A 17,905-nucleotide genomic window follows, 5' to 3' on the forward strand; every position below is an offset into this window, starting at 1 on the left:
TATTTCAGTTAATTTAAGGACAATTTCTTTAAATCAAAAAGGTGTTTCTTTACTTTAAGGAAAATTAGCCTTAGTTCAAAGACATGCGACTTTAACGGAACAAAATTTGTGTCCTAACTTCAATGAAAATGAAAAAAAAATTTGAAGCAAAGATTATAAACTTTATTTTAATTAAAATTTCATTATTTTAAAGAAATTTGTCCTTAATATTCTGTAAAATTTAGGTTGCATAATCTTTAATATCACGTAAATATTTTTTCGGTGTAGAATTGAAATCGATATGTCTAACTTGCAATACCATCTGACCTACATGAATAGCAACCATTTGTAGCAAGTTTCATGTCGGTAGCTTGTTTCGTGAAAAATTTACTTAATACTGTGTAAATTGTCCAAAAATTTAACTTGCATAATCGTTCATATTAGATCAATATTCGTCTAGGGCTTAGGAATTAAAATCGGGAGATTGATGCTATATCAAAATACGTGGCGATATGCTTTTTATTTGGTATACGAGTTCCAAACACACTTTTGGAACACGATTTTAGCTTAGCATAGTTTATACTTGACCAAAAGTCGACAAACATTGAGTCAAAAGACTAGCTGTTTTTTTTTTTGTCGTGGATCCAGAAAGATGGGGAAAAGTATAGACTAGCAATGGACAATATTTCGATTGATCTGTCTGATAAAAATTTCTCGGAATAAATACACAATCATATTTAATTTGTGCTTCCAATTCCTCTAATAAATTAAGTTAAAGCCTAAACATATGACATTACAATGAAAATCTATTGTAATTGCACATTTTGTTACTTGTACGTTAAAATGATCAATGCATGTGAAAATCTACTTTAACCTACCTACCTCCGAGGGAAATAATCACTACTAATATATTCCCCAAAAGTTCTTCATAATCCCTAATGCTATGAACACCAACTGTTTAAGGATTTCTACATAGATTTCATATCAGAGAAAATCAAACTTCTCTTCCAAAGAATAATATTCGAATATCTCCATTGCCACCATAATAATAGGACCAGTAGCAGCAAACACTCTTACTACTACAACTACAGACAGACCTGGTGAAGTTAAAGTATTATAAAGAATTAAGGCCAACTTTCATTTTGTTGTGGCACTTGGCCAGATTGTCACTTGGCTTCCGCTCGTTTTTGCTAAAGCATACCTACACACAGTAGAGTTTGAGCTGGCTGAGAGATGGAGGCCGGATAAGAATAAGAGAATAATAATAATGGTGATATACGAACAAGAAATAATACTGGACCGCCCAGAGTGTAGAGTAGATTGTATGTGTGTGGACTTACAAAAGCTTCATACTGTTACAGCAACAACCTTATTATAATTCCGTAATCTATGGCATTTATGCTGTAAGCCATTGTGAAAATGAAAATTATTATCATTTATAATCCTGCGAATCTACTTTGTTCCAATTAAGGACACACGTTCTACAAAAATGTTTATGTATGGATGTGGAGATACTCTTTTCGTCGTACAGCCATACACACATATGTGTATACTACGACTGTTTGAAGGACACTGACCATTGGTAGGTCCATAACGCGTTCACAGTTAGTCTCGGCAAATGCTCATTTCACATTACAGAAGTAGTTAAACACACATGTATGTAGATTTACAAGTACGTATGTGAGCTTTGTTGGCTGTTACAACAACGATTGTCTATATATGTGTATGGCTTTGCGAATTTGGGCGAAATTTTGCATGTATGTGTTATAATGTAGATATAACACGGTAACGATTACGAGGTCCTACCAAGCAGTCAGTTGCTTAAGTTTTACTAAAACAAAGGATATCATAAATGACGCCCATATAAATGTTTTCTTGGATTGGAAGACGCATTTTTCTGATATAAAGATTTTCTCTTTCATCAAATGTCGATGAAAATAAAACCGTTTTGTCTTTGAAGTTAGGAGATCCGATTAAAAATTGAGTATCTTTGTATCAAAGAATATTTTATAGAACTGAGGTCATGCCTTAAAAAATTATGCTTTTTATACCCTCCACCATAGGATGGCGGGTATACTAACTTTGTCATTCCGTTTGTAACACATCGAAATATTGCTCTAAGACCCCATAAAGTATATATATTCTGGGTCGTGGTGAAATTCTGAGTCGATCTGAGCATGTCCGTCCGTCCGTCCGTCTGTTGAAATCACGCTAACTTCCGAAAGAAACAAGCTATCGGCTTGAAACTTGGCACAAGTAGTTGTTATTAATGTAGGTCGGATGGTATTGCAAATGGGCCATATCGGTCCATTTTTACGTATAGCCCCATATAAACGGACCCCAAAATTTGGCTTGCGATTGCTCTAAGAGAAGCCCATTTCATTTGATCCGGCTGAAATTTGGTACATGGTGTTAGTATATGGTCTCTAACAAACATGCAAAAATTGGTCCATTTCGGTCCACTTTTACGTATAGCCCCCTTATAAACGGACCCCTAAATTTGGCTTTTAGAGCCTATAAGAGAAGCATATTTCATTCGATCTGGCTAAAATTTGGTATGGTGTTGGTATATGGTCCTTAACAACCTTGCAAAAATTGGTCCACATCGGTCCATTATTATATATAGCCCCCATACAAACAGATCCCCAGATTTGGCTTGCGGAGCCTCAAAGAGAAGCAAATTTCATCCGATACGGCTGAAATTTGGTGCATGGTATTAGTATATAGTCTCTAACAACCATTCAAAAATTTGTCCATATCAGTCCATAATTATATATAGCCCCCATATAAACCGATCCCCAGATTTGAACTCCGGAGCCTCTTGAAGGAGCAAAATTCATCCGATCCGGTTCAAACTTGGAACGTGGTCTTAGTATATGGCCGCTAATAACCATGCCAAAATTGGTCCATATCGGTCTTTATTTATATATAGCCGATCCCCAATCACACAAAAATTGGTCCATATCGGTTCATAATCATGGTAGCCACTCGAGCCAAAAATAATATAGCAAAATTTTATTTCCATAGAAAATGTTGTCAAAATTTTATTCCTATAGAATATTTTGTCAAATTTTATTTCTATAGAAAATTTTGGCAAACTTTTATTTCTATAGAAAATGTTGTCAAAATTTTAGTTCTGTAGAGAATGTTGTCAAAATTTTAAATCTTTTCAAAATTTTGTCAAAATTTTATTTCTATGGAAAATTTTGTCACAATATTATTTCTATAGAAAATTTTATTAAAATCGTATTTCTTTAGAAAATTTTGTCCAAATTTTACTTCTATAGAAAATGTTGTCAAAATTTTATTTCTATAGAAAATTTTGTCAAACTTTATTATATACGTATTTCATCCGTCTTTTTAAGTTTAATATATACCACGTATGGACTACGTGGTATTAGGAAGTTTTAAGATACCTTGCCTTCGGCAAGTGTTACCGCAACCCAAGTAATTCGATTGTGGATGGCAGTGTTTAGAAGAAGTTTCTACGCAATCCATGGTGGAGGGTACATAAGCTTCGGCCTTATATACTTGTTATGACTGCATTAATTTATGCACAATATTTTTGAATATTTTTTTTTTTTTTTTTTTTGATAGTGGCATTGGCGGAGCTACGCTGTCTCCCCAGAGAAATTTTAAAATTTTCGAATCAAAAATTTAAAACAAAAAATTTGGAGTGGTAAGTAAAATTATACTTACTTAACTTTTACACATAATGTGTGAATAATTTAAGGAGAAATTATCCAAAAAGTGTACGTAGATGAGCCAAGGCAAGATTATGCGCCTTTTGCGATACAATAAAGTAGTCAGTGCATCTACGCATTGGCGGAGCTACGCTGTCACCCCAGAGAAATTTTTAAATTTTCGAATGAAATAAAGAAAAACATTTTTAATTTAAAGAAATCGTCTTTAACTCAAATGACATATTGAATTTTTAAATTTAAACTACAAATGCTTCAAATATAGCCTAGGACTTATTTTAAGGATTTGCATCTTTGGTTTAAAGTTTTTTTAGCATTAAGAAAACAGTTTTTACTTTGAAGTACTTGGCATAATTTGGATTTTGAAACTGGAATTTATTTGTACATGAATACCTTTATTAATATATCTCAAACAGAGAATAAAAATTGGATGAATGAGATCTGTATCCAATTTTAATTTTATCGATCGTAGATTTAAAGCCAAAGAGGTCCCTAAAAAATGTCTTTATTTTAAAGAAGCCGAATCCCTATCGCGCCAATATGACAAACTAGGTTGGTTAGGTTATGTGGCAGCCCGATGTATCAGGCTCACTTAGACTATTCAGTCCATTGTGATACCACAGTGGTGAACTTCTCTCGTTATCACTGAGTGCTGCCCGATTCCATGTTAAGCTCAATGACAAGGGACCTCCTTTGTATAGCCGAGTCCGAACGGCGTTCCACATTCCAGTGAAACCACTTAGAGAAGCTTTGAACTCCTCAGAAATGTCACCAACATTACTGAGGTGGGATAATCCACCGCTGAAAAACTTTTTGGTGTTCGGTCGTAGCAGGAATCGAACCCACGACCGTGTGTATGCAAGGCGGGCATGCTAACCATTGCACCACGGTGGCACCAAACTAAGTAAATATATTTCGACAAATTTAATAAATTTTATTAGATATATTTTTTATAGAAAAAATTAAAGAAAATTTCGTAGTTTGAAAGAAAAAGATTGGAGTTCACAATAGCAAAAAATACCGAACTTTTCAAAATGGGGCGCCCATAAGATGTCATAAGATTTACAAAATTTAAAAAAAAATTGTAAATATTTGAAAATCCATAATTATTTGATGGAAATACAAATTTAATAAATCGTTGTGCTTCATTTGTGTATAATTTTTCCAGCTTTTTAGTAAATTTTGCTAACGCATACAAAAAATTCTTAAAGTCAAGGAAAATTACTCATATTGGAGAAATTTTTACTAAAACATAATAATTGCCATGACCTCAAATAGAGTTAAATTGGCTGGAGGGTTCACTTGATTGTTGTAGTTTTCCCTAAAGAATGATATTAAGATCGAGTTTCGCAGCTAAAATAAAAAATGAATCAGCAAGTCAGTTATTTGTATTTGGCACATTTTTGAAAGGGAAATGATGCCAAGTATAAATTCAAAATTTTATTTTATTGAAATAATATTTCTATGAAATGTTAAGGAAACGTTATCATTAACAAATTACTATTTTCCCCCGATACAGCTAACTTAATACCGGCCTTAATGTTAAAACATCAAATACACATATCAATTCCGACGTTTTTTTATACTTCTTAATCGATTTTCTATAGGTCGGTATTATAAACCGATTTTTTCTAGGTTAGGTTTAGTCCCCCCTAACTACGCCAATGGAGAGAGGCCAAGCCACGTTTTAAATTTTGAGTACCTTCTTTTGTGGTCCATATATTGAGTAATTCTCGGTTTTATTATTTGAGAATCGAAAAGAAGCAATTATTACCCAGCAAAAAAAGCGTCGCCAAAAAAGTAATGAAAATGTTTTTTTTGGATCCGGAAGTGTTGCAAAATTGACGCAGAAACGATGAATTTAACATGGGGTTGTCATAGGATGGATGTCCTCCATTTCAACAGCCGGTGCACTGAATTTGCATCACTTCTTTAGGTGTGATCCGAATTCAATGTTTTGGATGTAAATTAAAAAAATTCTGTGATATTTTGTCAAATAAATAATTTTTATAATTTTTTATAATTTTTAATGGATTCTAACGCTTGTCTGAAACGTTTGATCTCAAATATTTTCAAAAATTCACATTTTTTCGGGTTGGATTTAGCATTTTTTTCAACAAAATTTAAATAATTTGTACCATTTTATGAATTCTTAAACTGTTTTTAACCAATTTGAAACAAAAAAGTCAAAATTACCCATTAAAAATATGAAAAAAGGCATGTTATAAAAAATTGAATGAGAAGAACTTCCTGTGTAGATAAAATAAAGAACATCATTGGGAGTACATCTTCTGGAAGTGCTTTTAAAGTTGTGCCTTCATACTGCATATTAATAATGATCCCATGAAAATGATTCCCAATTTTTCCACCAGATTATTTTCACACTGTGTTTTAAAGCAAAAATTAAAATAAGCCTACATTTTGTTTTGTGTTCGATTTTCATGTTTAAGCTAAATTTTGTTAGATCATATATATAAAGGGTGAAATGTATATTTTGACAACCGTTTAGGAGAGATATTTTTGTTAAAGTATGGCTCCAAGACCAATATTGAAGATTTTTATTCACTCTTAATATTCATGAATATTTTATACGGTAGACTTACATTTTCAAATCCTAACTGGGGCAGCTAAACTCAGAGCCATTTTACCTTGTTTTTAGTGTATTAATTATCCTATGGACCCTCGTATGTTTTTGGCTAAAACGACATTAACTGGCCGAAAACTAGTTAAGTGTTAAAGCTTAAGCCTTGGCATACTAAACAGCAGTTGCTGCTAAATTGATTCATGCATAAAATGCGTGGAATTCATTTCCCCTGTTTGTTTTTCTCACCAAACAATGTTGTTTGCTCTAACCCCCTCTTCCATTGTGAATCCCTCCAAATGTTGTTTTTGTTTTGCATTCTTTGGGACTTTGGTTGGCCAAAACCAAAAATGATATAAAATCCTTGGCTACCGAGGAATTTCGGTTTGCTAGCAAGCAAAGTTTATTTTTCTGATATTGTTGTTTTATTCGGATTCTTTTGTTATTTTATATTTTGTTATTTTTTTGTTCACTTGTTTTAATTAATAAAAGCTTTGCTTGCAGCAACACAACATAATTTATGTTATACACCATTTTCAGGTATGGGGGGTGGGTAGAAAAGCTAACATGGAAAAGATTGATTTTCTAATTGTTTTCGACATTTTGATTGATGATATCTTTGGGCTCTTTTATGTAGATTTTTTGTTTTTACTTTTTATGTAATTTTTTCACAATATTATTCTTCCGGAATATTTGTTTGTTTTCTATGACTAAAGTTGTTGGTTTCTTCGAAAGTGAAAAAGTGAATAGAGCACAGGGTATGGAGCGGACCATTCATCACACTACCCAACAACATTTTAGCGTTGACCATCGCTTTCGAATTTAGTTTGCCTTCCATTTGTAGCCCATAAAAATATTGAGTTCCGACCATATAAACTCTATATGAATTTTTTATAAGAGGAAAATTCTATCCATATCTTGCAATGTCGTTCTGTCTGGGTAACCAAAATATTTGCAATTAAAAATTGATTGAAGATGAAAGTGTCTAACCAAGTAAAAATCAATTACAGAAAGTCTAAAGTAGGGCGGAGCCTTCATATTAAATTTGACATGCACAGTTAGAATGTTAATTCTACTGCAAAATCTCACTTAAATCGGAGTAAAATTCTGACTTCTGGTTGGCCATATAAGTGCATATCGGGCGAAAGTTATAAATGGTACCTACATCTAAAAATATCTAAATCCGAACCGATTTTGACCAAATTTGCTTGCTAGAATGTTAATTATACGCCCTGTGTAAAATGTAAATGGTATATATGGGAGCTATATCTAAATCTGAACCGCACGCTCACAAAAAATCGCTTCTGTAACATATACTCCCAAACATATTTTGCTTCAAGCATATATATTTTTGGGTATTGCCCAAACATTTATATGTTTGATCTCTTCCAATATATAATATGTTTGAAAGCATATTGGTCTAAACAATATATGTTTGGGTAGTCTAAGTTCCAAACATTTTGTATTTTTGCATCCAAATTCAATAATGTTGTCTTCCAAAAAACAATATGTTATTATGTGAACATATAATATGTTTGGAAGCATTTTGCACCCAAAAATATTATATGCTTAAAAAAAATTCTCCCAAACAATATTGTGCTAAAAATTTTATTTATTTATTTATATATTTACAATCATAATTAATTATGAAAATAAACAGGTAATATAGGTGCTAACAACATAGGTTTTCGACCTGAATGCTCAAAATGTTGTTTCTGCCCAATTGTATATTCCCCCACATCTTTCTCACTTCCACGAGATTTTTTAGTTCTTAGCACCTTTTTCTGTAATACAAACATTGTAGAAGAAATTATTCAATTGTATGATTTTTTTTATTTTAATTTTACCTTTTACCGGACGGGGATTCGAACAGCGGACCACACAGTTTGTAAGGATCAAAGAAGTAGCTGATCAATTGCCAAGGAAAAATAAAATGTTAATTTTGTAATAACAAGCAACAACCACCAACTTAATTCAATATCGCTCCCTGTTAAATAGCGCTCCAAGCTACTAAACACATATATGTTTATAGGCTATTTCTAAATTAATATATGTTTGCATCCAAGCATATTATATTTACAAACATTTTATGTCCCAAACATAATATGTTCTAACATATTAACATATATGTCCCAAACATGTTATGCTAGTTTATGAACATTATATGCTTGCACTCAAAAATATTGTGTTTAAAAATTTGTGTTCCAAACATATAATGTTTATAGCCAAACATATGAAAAACAGTCTTTTTCATCCGTGCGGTTTATACTAAATTTGGCGTAAATAGTAAGAATGTTAGCTTTACTCCCTGTGCAAAATTTCAAGTAAATCGGAATAGATGTTGACCTCTGTGGCCATACGAATATAAATTGGCCGAAAAGTATATATCGATGCTATATCTAAATCTGAACTGATTTCTTCAAAATTCAATAGGGTTCTATTCTGACACAAAACACATACTTGTGTTAAATTTGAAGTCGATCTGTCCAAAACTGCGACCTAGACTTTGACAAAAACGATCGAACGGACGGACGGAATAGCTAGATCGACTCAGGAGCCGACCCATCATATTCATAAATGCTGAATATTAACGGGAAAATGTCCTAAAGACAGTATTGAAGCCCTGGAAAGACAAGTATTTTGTTCGCAGAACACGGAAATTCAAACAGGACTCAGCACCATAGTACTCGGCATAAGAGGTGTGCACGTGAGTAATATAGCGGGACGTGACGGCGAACATGAGCATGATTAAAATAGAGAGTGTTTTTATTATATTACTTTCGTGACTCACGCTCACGTACGACATTTGGTTTGTTAATCACGCTCATTCACACTCACGACGTTTCCATCAGCGTGAATCACGAGTAAGTCACGCCAATTTCGTGTCACGTGCACACCTCTACTCAGCATGCGTCAACAAAGAATACCATGGTGCAATGGTTAGCATGCCCGCCTTGCATACACAAGGTCGTGGGTTCGATTCCTGCTTCGACCGGACACCAAAAGTTTTTCAGCGGTGGATTATCCTGCCTCAGTAATGCTGGTGACATTTCTAAGGGTTTCAAAGCTTCTCTAAGTGGTTTCACTGCAATGTGGAACGCCGTTCGGACTCGGCTATAAAAAGGAGGTCCCTTGTCATTGAGCTTAACATGGAATCGGGCAGCACTCAGTGATAAGAGAGAAGTTCACCAATGTGGTATCACAATGGACTGAATAGTCTAAGTGAGCCTGATACATCGGGCTGCCACCTAACCTAACCTAACCTACGACACAATGGCCCCCAAACTAACGGTTTGACTTTTGCTCTTGGGTTATTTTGGAGAAAAAGTTTGACGCAAAAATGCCAATGTGCCAATTTGAAGACGACGCTTCGCCGGGAATTGGCTAAAATTAGCACGCTAACTTCCGAACGAAAAAAGCTATCGACTTGAAAATTGGTACAAGTAGTTGTTATTGATGTAGGTCGGATGGTATTGCAAATGGGCCATATCGGTCCACTTTTACGTATAGCCCTCATATAAACGGACCCCAAATTTGGCTTACGGATCCTCAAAGAGAAGCAAATTTCATCTGATCCGGCTGAAATTTAGTACATGGTGTTAGTATATGGTCTCTAATAACCATGCAAAAATTGGTCCACATCGGTCTATAATTATATATAGCCCCCATATAAACCGATCCCCCGATTTGGTTTGCGGAGCCTCTAAGAGAAGCAACTTGCATCCGATCCGGCTGAAATTTGGTACATGGTGTTGGTATATGATCTCTAATAACCGTGCGAAGTGGGTCCACATCGGTCCATAATTATATATAGCCCCCATATAAACAGATCCCCCGATTTGGCTTGCGGATCCTCTAAGAGAAGCAAATTTCATCCGATCCGGCTGGTGTACATGGTGTAAGTATATGGTCTCTAATGACCATGCAAAAATTGATCCACATCGGTCCATAATTGTATATCGCCCCTATATAACCCGGTGTAAATGGTGTAAGTGTATGGTCTCTAATGACCATGCAAAAATTGGTCCACATCGGTCCATAATTATATATAGCCTCCATATAAACCGATCACCAGATCTGACCTCCGAAGCCTCTTGGAAGACCAAAATTCATCTCATTTAGTTGAAATTTGTTACGTGGTGTTAATATATGGCCTCAAACACCGATGCAAAAATTGGTCGAAATCGCTCCATAATTATATATAGCCCCCATATAAACCGATCCCCGAATCCGATCTGGTGGAAATTTCAAATTTCATCCGAGTCAGTTGAAATTTGGTACATTGTGCTGGTATATGGCCGTTAACAACCATGCCTAACTAGGTCCATATCAGTCTATAGTTATATATAGCCCTCAGATAAATCGATCCCCAATCACACAAATATTGATCCATATCAAGTTTATAATTGTATATAGCCCTCATATAAGCGACCCCCATATTTGAATTGTGGGTCTCTACGTACCGTGCAAAAGTCCATATCGACTCGTAATTATTTGTAGACTTACCTATACATACCTTTTTTGTCTAGTATGTACCACGTATGGACTAACTCACAATTTAGAAAACGATGTTAAGAAGTTTTAAGAAACCACAACCCAAGTAATTCGATTGTGGATGACTGTCATTCTTAACAGGTTGGCTGATAAGTCCCCGGTCTAACAAAGAAAAACACATTTTTTTGTCAAAATTCGTTTTTATTATTCAACATAGTTCCCTTCGAGAGCGATACAACGATTTTAACGACCTTCCAATTTTTTTGATACCATTTTGGTGGTACTCCTTCGGTTTTGCCTCAAAATAGGCCTCAGTTTCGGCGATCACCTCTTCATTGCAGCCAAATTTTTTCGTGCGAGCATCCTTTTGAGGTCTGAGAACAAGAAAAAGTCGCTGGGGGCCAGATCTGGAGAATACGGTGGGTGGGGAAGCAATTCGAAGCTCAATTCATGAATTTTTGCCATCGTTCTCAATGACTTGTGGCACGGTGCGTTGTCTTGGTGGAACAACACTTTTTTCTTCTTCATATGAGGCAGTTTTGTCGCGATTTTGACCTTCAAACACTCCAGTAACGCCATATAATAGTCACCGTTGATGGGTTTTCCCTTCTCAAGATAATCGATAAAAATTATTCCATGCGCATCCCAAAAACCAGAGGCCATTACTTTGCCAGCGGACTTTTGAGTCTTTCCACGCTTCGGAGACGGTTCACCGGTCGCTGTCCACTCACCCGACTGTCGATTGGACTCAGGAGTGTAGTGATGGAGCCATGTTTCATCCATTGCCACATATCGACGGAAAAACTCGGGTGTATTACGAGTTAGCAGCTGCAAACACCGCTCAAATCATCAACACGTTGTTGTTTTTGGTCAAATGTGAGCTCGCGCGGCACCCATTTTGCACAGAGCTTCCGCATATCCAAATATTGATGAATGATATGACTAACACGTTTCATTGATATCTTTAAGGCCTCTGCTATCTCGATCAACTTCACTTTACGGTCATTCAAAATCATTTTGTGGATTTTTTGATGTTTTCGTCGGTAACCACTTCTTTCGTGCGTCCACTGCGTTCACCGTCCTCCGTGCTCATTTCACCACGATTGTATTTTGCATACCAATCAATTATTGTTGATTTCCCTGGGGCATAGTCCGAAAACTCATTATCAAGCTAAGTTTATGATCTCCACCGTATTTTTCCATTCAGAAAACAGTATTTTATCAAAACACGAAATTCCTTTTTTTCCATTTTTTTTTTTCACAATAACAAAAGTTGCTTCACAAAAGGCGCTCTATCTCACAAACTAGTTGACTTACAGACGTCAAATTTTGACATGAATCATTTGAAGGTTGGTACTATATAAAAATAATATGCATTTAATACTAGCGACGCCATCTATGTGTCAGACCGGAGACTTATCAGCCAACCTGTTAGAAGTTACTACGCAATCCATGGTGGAGGGTACATAAGATTCGGCCTTGTTTTAATTGAACCCTGAAATAGCATCCGAAGAACTTATATGAAATGCATCATTTCCGCATGCAAAATTGCATTCTTATTAACATAACTGGGATGTTATACTCTCCTTCTCAATGCCGAAGGTAAAAAAACATGCCTTGCAGCGTTCTTTTCTCACTGCATTTTTAGTAAAAGTCATTTTAGGCAAACTTTTATATGGCATTTCCTTTTTATCCACCAAATGAAGTAAATAAGAATAAGGGAAAAAAGAATCTAATAAAGTTGAGTGGAACCATCCGGTTAGATACGAAGAGCGTGACTGACTAATGGACTGTTAGGACATCCATCTACTAGCGAGACAGTATTCTGAGAAAAAACGTCGTTTTAGTTTAAATGCAAATGTTTTTATCCCTCTTACTTTCTATGGACAATTTGATTAATTTGTCAACATTAGTGCATGTGACTAACATCAGCAGCACCAGCACCACCACTCGAATACCGCTTCCAAGTTAGTTACTGTAAAGCAAGTAAGACAGAGAGAAGATTTCCAGCATCCCCACTGCAATGACACCTTGATGGCTTTGTTAACAAGCATCCACCAAGAACCAACAGGCAACTGCCACCACAAAAATAATGAATGTGTCTATTGGAATGGCAATAAAAACCTACAAGTTCTAGAGAGGCAGGCGCATACTTCCATGCAACGAGATCAGCGAAGCCTAACGTGAGTCTTTAATTTGATAGTGCTACGTTTGTTTGCTTGCACATGTATGCTCGGGCAAAGACATCTTCCATATAGCATAAAAGAAGCCCTGCTTTGTAACCACCAAGCCACGTATACAAACGGAAGTCTATTAACATTTCCGGGTTTTGTCACTTTTGTATTCGTGTTGCCATAAATTACCTTTTCACCTCACTTTACCCCAGTGGTGACAGAACCAGATAGAATGTTTTCTTCTGCTACCTCACCGCCAAATCAACTTTAGCAAATAGAGATTGCAATATACTACACAGAAAAATAAGTAAACTACATTATGGGAAAAATGAACTATCTCGTGCGAAAATTGAACTAAATTCTATTCCAAATTTTGAGATTCATTAAACTAACGAAAATTTTCCGATATTTTTGGATTTTTAATTTAATTTTAATTTACGAAATTCATCTTCCTCGAAAAGAAAAAATTAACTAAAAGTAAAGAAAAATTCTTAAGCGCCAGATCATTCCCATTTTAACCACGCTGTAGTTCATGCTTACTATATTTGAGAAGTGTACGAAAAACTTCTTCTGTTTTAGTTAGAATTGAACTAATTTGTATGCGATTAAAATTTTTCTGCCATTTAGTTCATAAAATTGTCAAAAAAAAAACTTGGAATAAAGAAAAAGTAGTTGGACTGGGGAAAATTTCTTACAAAATTTTAAAAATGAACTAAAATAAAATGTTTGCAATAAATATTAGTTGATTTTAGCCTTAGTTTTACAACATACTTATTTTTTCTGTGTAGAGGGATAGATAAATGCCTTTAGGGATAAAAAAAACTGTGAAAAGTGTGGTCTAAACTAGAGATGGGCACATGAGTAATATTTTACTCACGCTCACCCATAAACGTTGATGATCTGATAATTACTGGAAGCGCAAACTAAAACTGAGGATTTTTTTAAATGTTTGAGAATTTATTCCAAAAAATTTTAGCAGACTGATTAATCGTTAGCCAGTATTTTTACCATCATTCTGTCAACATACGGATACCGACCAAAGTGGCTTGACATCGACTCTACACAGAAAAAAATTCCCTAGTTAAACTAACGCTAAATTTAATTTATTGGAAAAAAATTATTTGCTTGTAGTTAAATTTTATTATTTTTATCGAAAATTTCCACAGCTTAATGAAATCTTACTTTAAGTATGCCTCAAAAATTTTATGAACAAAACGTGGGTATAAAGTTCAACGATCGTACACATAAGTTCAATATGAACTAAAACAAATGAAAATTTTCGTACGATTCCCAAAAATAGTAAAAATGAACTACTGTATGGTTAAAATGGTCATGATTTGGCGCCAATGATTTTCTTCTTAACTTATAGTTAATTTTTTCTTCTATGATATGATGTAATTTCGTGAACTGCAGTTAAAAAGTACAACAGGGCATTAAAATTTCCTGGTTTTAACAACGCTTTGTGGAAATCTCAACATGTGGAGTAAAATTTAGTTCAATTTTCGTGCGTGGTAGTTCATTCTTCCTAAACTTCCTAACAGTTCACTTTTTTTCAGTGTAACATTTTCCATCAGCCTCGACTCGGGTAATGTAAAATAACTTAACCCCATTTGTAAACCACACCTAAACGCCAAGTTTTTTTCCGAATTTTATTTGCCGTTTCTCTATTTCAGACTTACTCAATTTGAACCAAGGAGAGATACACAATCCAACAACGTGTTAAATGGTTCCAAGAATTGGCAACAGTGGATGATCAATTTTCGAAGAAAATCATCTTCAGTGATGATGCACCTTTTCACCTCAGTGGATTCGTCAATAAACAGAATTGCCGCATTTGGGCGAATGAGAATCCAAGAGTGATTGTCGAAAAACCAATGCATCCACAAAGAGTGACTGTTTGGTGCGGTTTATGGGCTGGCGGCATCATCGGGCCGTATTTTTTTTCCAAAATAAGGCCGGTCAGGCAGTTACTGTGAATGGTGTTCGCTATCGTGAGATGATAACGAACTTTTTATGGCCCGAATTGGAAGATATGGATGTGGACGATATGTGGTTTCAACAGGACGGTGCCATTTGCCACACAGCTAACGAAACAATGGCTCTTTTGCGCAACAAATTCAATGGCCGTGTTAACTCACGTAATGGCGATGTCAATTGGCCGCCAAGATCATGTGATTTAACACCGTTGGACTTTTTTCTTTGGGTTTATTTGAAAGAAAAGGTGTACGTCGATAAGCCAGCAACAATTCAAGAGTTAAAGGATGAGATAATTCGGCACATTAACGGCATAGAACCTCCATTATGCCTCAGCGTCATCGAAAATTTGGACCATCGGATGAAGGTGTGCCACCGAGGTCGCGGCGCCCATTTGGCCGATATTTTGTTCCATACATAATTGAGTAATACCAATATATCATAATAAAATAAAATTACAATAATTTCCTAAATGTTGATTTTGAATAAAACACAAACTTTATTCAAAATCAACATCGGCCCTTGAAATTTTAACCACCCTTTAATTCTATGGTGGAGGGTACCAAAAACGTGCTTATAAAGTTATCTTACATTTATCTTATCTTATCATAAAATAATCTGCAAATCCTATGAAAATCTGTATTGGTAAAAATGCTAGATATTTTGGTAAAACCAGACTAATCTAACCTGATCGCTTAGGTTAGGTTAGTCTGGACACACATAATATATATCAGTATTATTTTAAGATAATATTTAAAAAAAATATATGAATACAGTTAAAATCGGAATTTCGAAATGTTACAAATAAAATTGTATGGATTAATAGATCTTCTATGTAGTCTACTTTCTAGAAACCATGGATTAATATCCTTCATTAGTAGTTGAAGCGCAATTACAGTCAAATCGGTAAGTAGCAAATTCTAAATTCGACGACTTCGTTATTCCATCGTAGAACTCATTTAAGTTACGCAAAATTTGTTTAGTTATTAAAATATGAAAGGTTTTTAAAATTTTGGTTTGACCTGACTGCCGCAAAATTTTCCGATTTCGACTCCACAGTCCTGCTATTGACTCAATCCGTCAATCTACCCAACCTTTGGCTTCCTCCTAAGAATGGAAATGCTGATCATGCATCATCGACCGGAGCAATTGGCAATCGGAAGGAGCTATGTCAGCCAATTGATTAGGACTTAACATTTGAGGAGTTTCAACAAAGTTTTTCTACTTTGCAACATGTTACCATAACGCTCGGTCACATGGTGAAAAATCAATTTGTCGTTATGAAATCACCATTCCAAATATTGCAACCGTCTTAAATACTCGGTGGATGCAGCTCATAGTATTCCACACCCAGATAGTTCAATCAAATGTACAATATAAGCTTCTTGCCATGTATATTAGGTTTTACCGTCAATACTGAAGCATGTCACATGTGAATATCCCGAGCTACGACATCTGTTACTAATTTGCGCAATTTCTGAAAAAATACTAAATTTTCAATATCTTCAACCACAATGTGATCAGTATTAAAATTAAACTTTTCTAATTGGTAAATTTTAGTATACATTTATTGAAAATTTGGAAGATTTTTTTTTTTTGCTTGTGTGGCAACAGTGGCTTATATACCAATATTTCCAGAAAAAAATGGTAAACCCTATATTCAAAGCATTGTCACTAAAAATGATAGAGAAGCAACGAAAAGACAAATATCCGCGACAATACTGTACTCCCACACCATTGTGGTATCAGCATACGCATCACTACATCATAATCTTGAGCAAAAGAGCAGCCATTTGTTAGTATTTTACAGCCACACACACATACACACATAATGAAGACATTTGGCTGTGTAAAACAATATGAAAACAAAAGCCATCACCTCAAGGTGGCATACCAGAGTAAATTATGATCTTTTGGAATAGCATTATTGTTTTATTCAGAGCATGCATCATAGGATGGAATGCATAGGAAATATTTGCAAATGAATCAAAATGTTAGTCTGAAATTTCTATAAGGTGTATACTGCAAATGTATAGACGCAACTGCACACAGGTCATTAAAATTGAAACTCATAAAGGGTCTTTGTGGTGATGACAAAAAATAACAAGTATATACGGCCGTACGCGCACAGAAAAACCATGTTTGGACATGGTTGCCACATCCATTTAATGCTTATATAGAGCATGTAATTGCCGCGAAAACCATGTATTTCGTCTTTGTAAAAAAAGTTTTCGAGCGGATAAAATGTATGGTGGCAATAAGCATTTTAATGGTTCTCAAATATCGCAAACATGTCCTATCAATTAAATGATAGAATTTGAGACCATTAAATGGTCGGGAAAATCATGTACATGACCATTCAATTTTTTTACTTTTTTAGAGGAACAAAAAAAGTATTTGTATAGATTAAGTATAGACATGTCTACAACCATTACATGGCAATAAAGACCATTTACATTTGCAGCGAAAAGAATTTTATAAAAACATTGAGCAGGTATACACGATTTTCATTTTGCGCGTCAGTCGTGTGTTGATTGTTTCTTGGAATGAACGGAGAATACGGATTTACTGTGTTTTGTGTTAATTTATTTATTCAGAAGTGGCACGTGGTTTTATGTGAACACAAAAAAGGAAAGTGTAATTGAAAAAATGTACCTGTTTTTTGTTCTGCACGTTACGTTATTATGTCTTAGTACGCCCGTCCATCTGTTTAAATCACGCTAACTTCCGAACGAAACAAGCACGTGACACGAAATTGTCGTGACACACGAAAATTTTCGTGATTCGTGCGTGAGTCGTGAGTCACGCTCATGACAACAGCGTGAGTGTGCGTGAGCGTGAGTCACGAAAATAATATCTTCGTGAGTGTGCGTGAGTAACGAATTACACTCACGAAAATATTCCTACTCACCAACATAAAACGCTTCAGAGTTAAATTCAATTACAATTTTAGTGACACCTGAGATGTTAAAAGTTTACTAACACTCTCGATTTTAATAATG

The sequence above is a fragment of the Haematobia irritans genome, chromosome 4 (genome assembly GCF_050003625.1).
Source record: "Haematobia irritans isolate KBUSLIRL chromosome 4, ASM5000362v1, whole genome shotgun sequence".
In the NCBI taxonomy this organism is placed as follows: Eukaryota; Metazoa; Arthropoda; class Insecta; order Diptera; family Muscidae; genus Haematobia; species Haematobia irritans.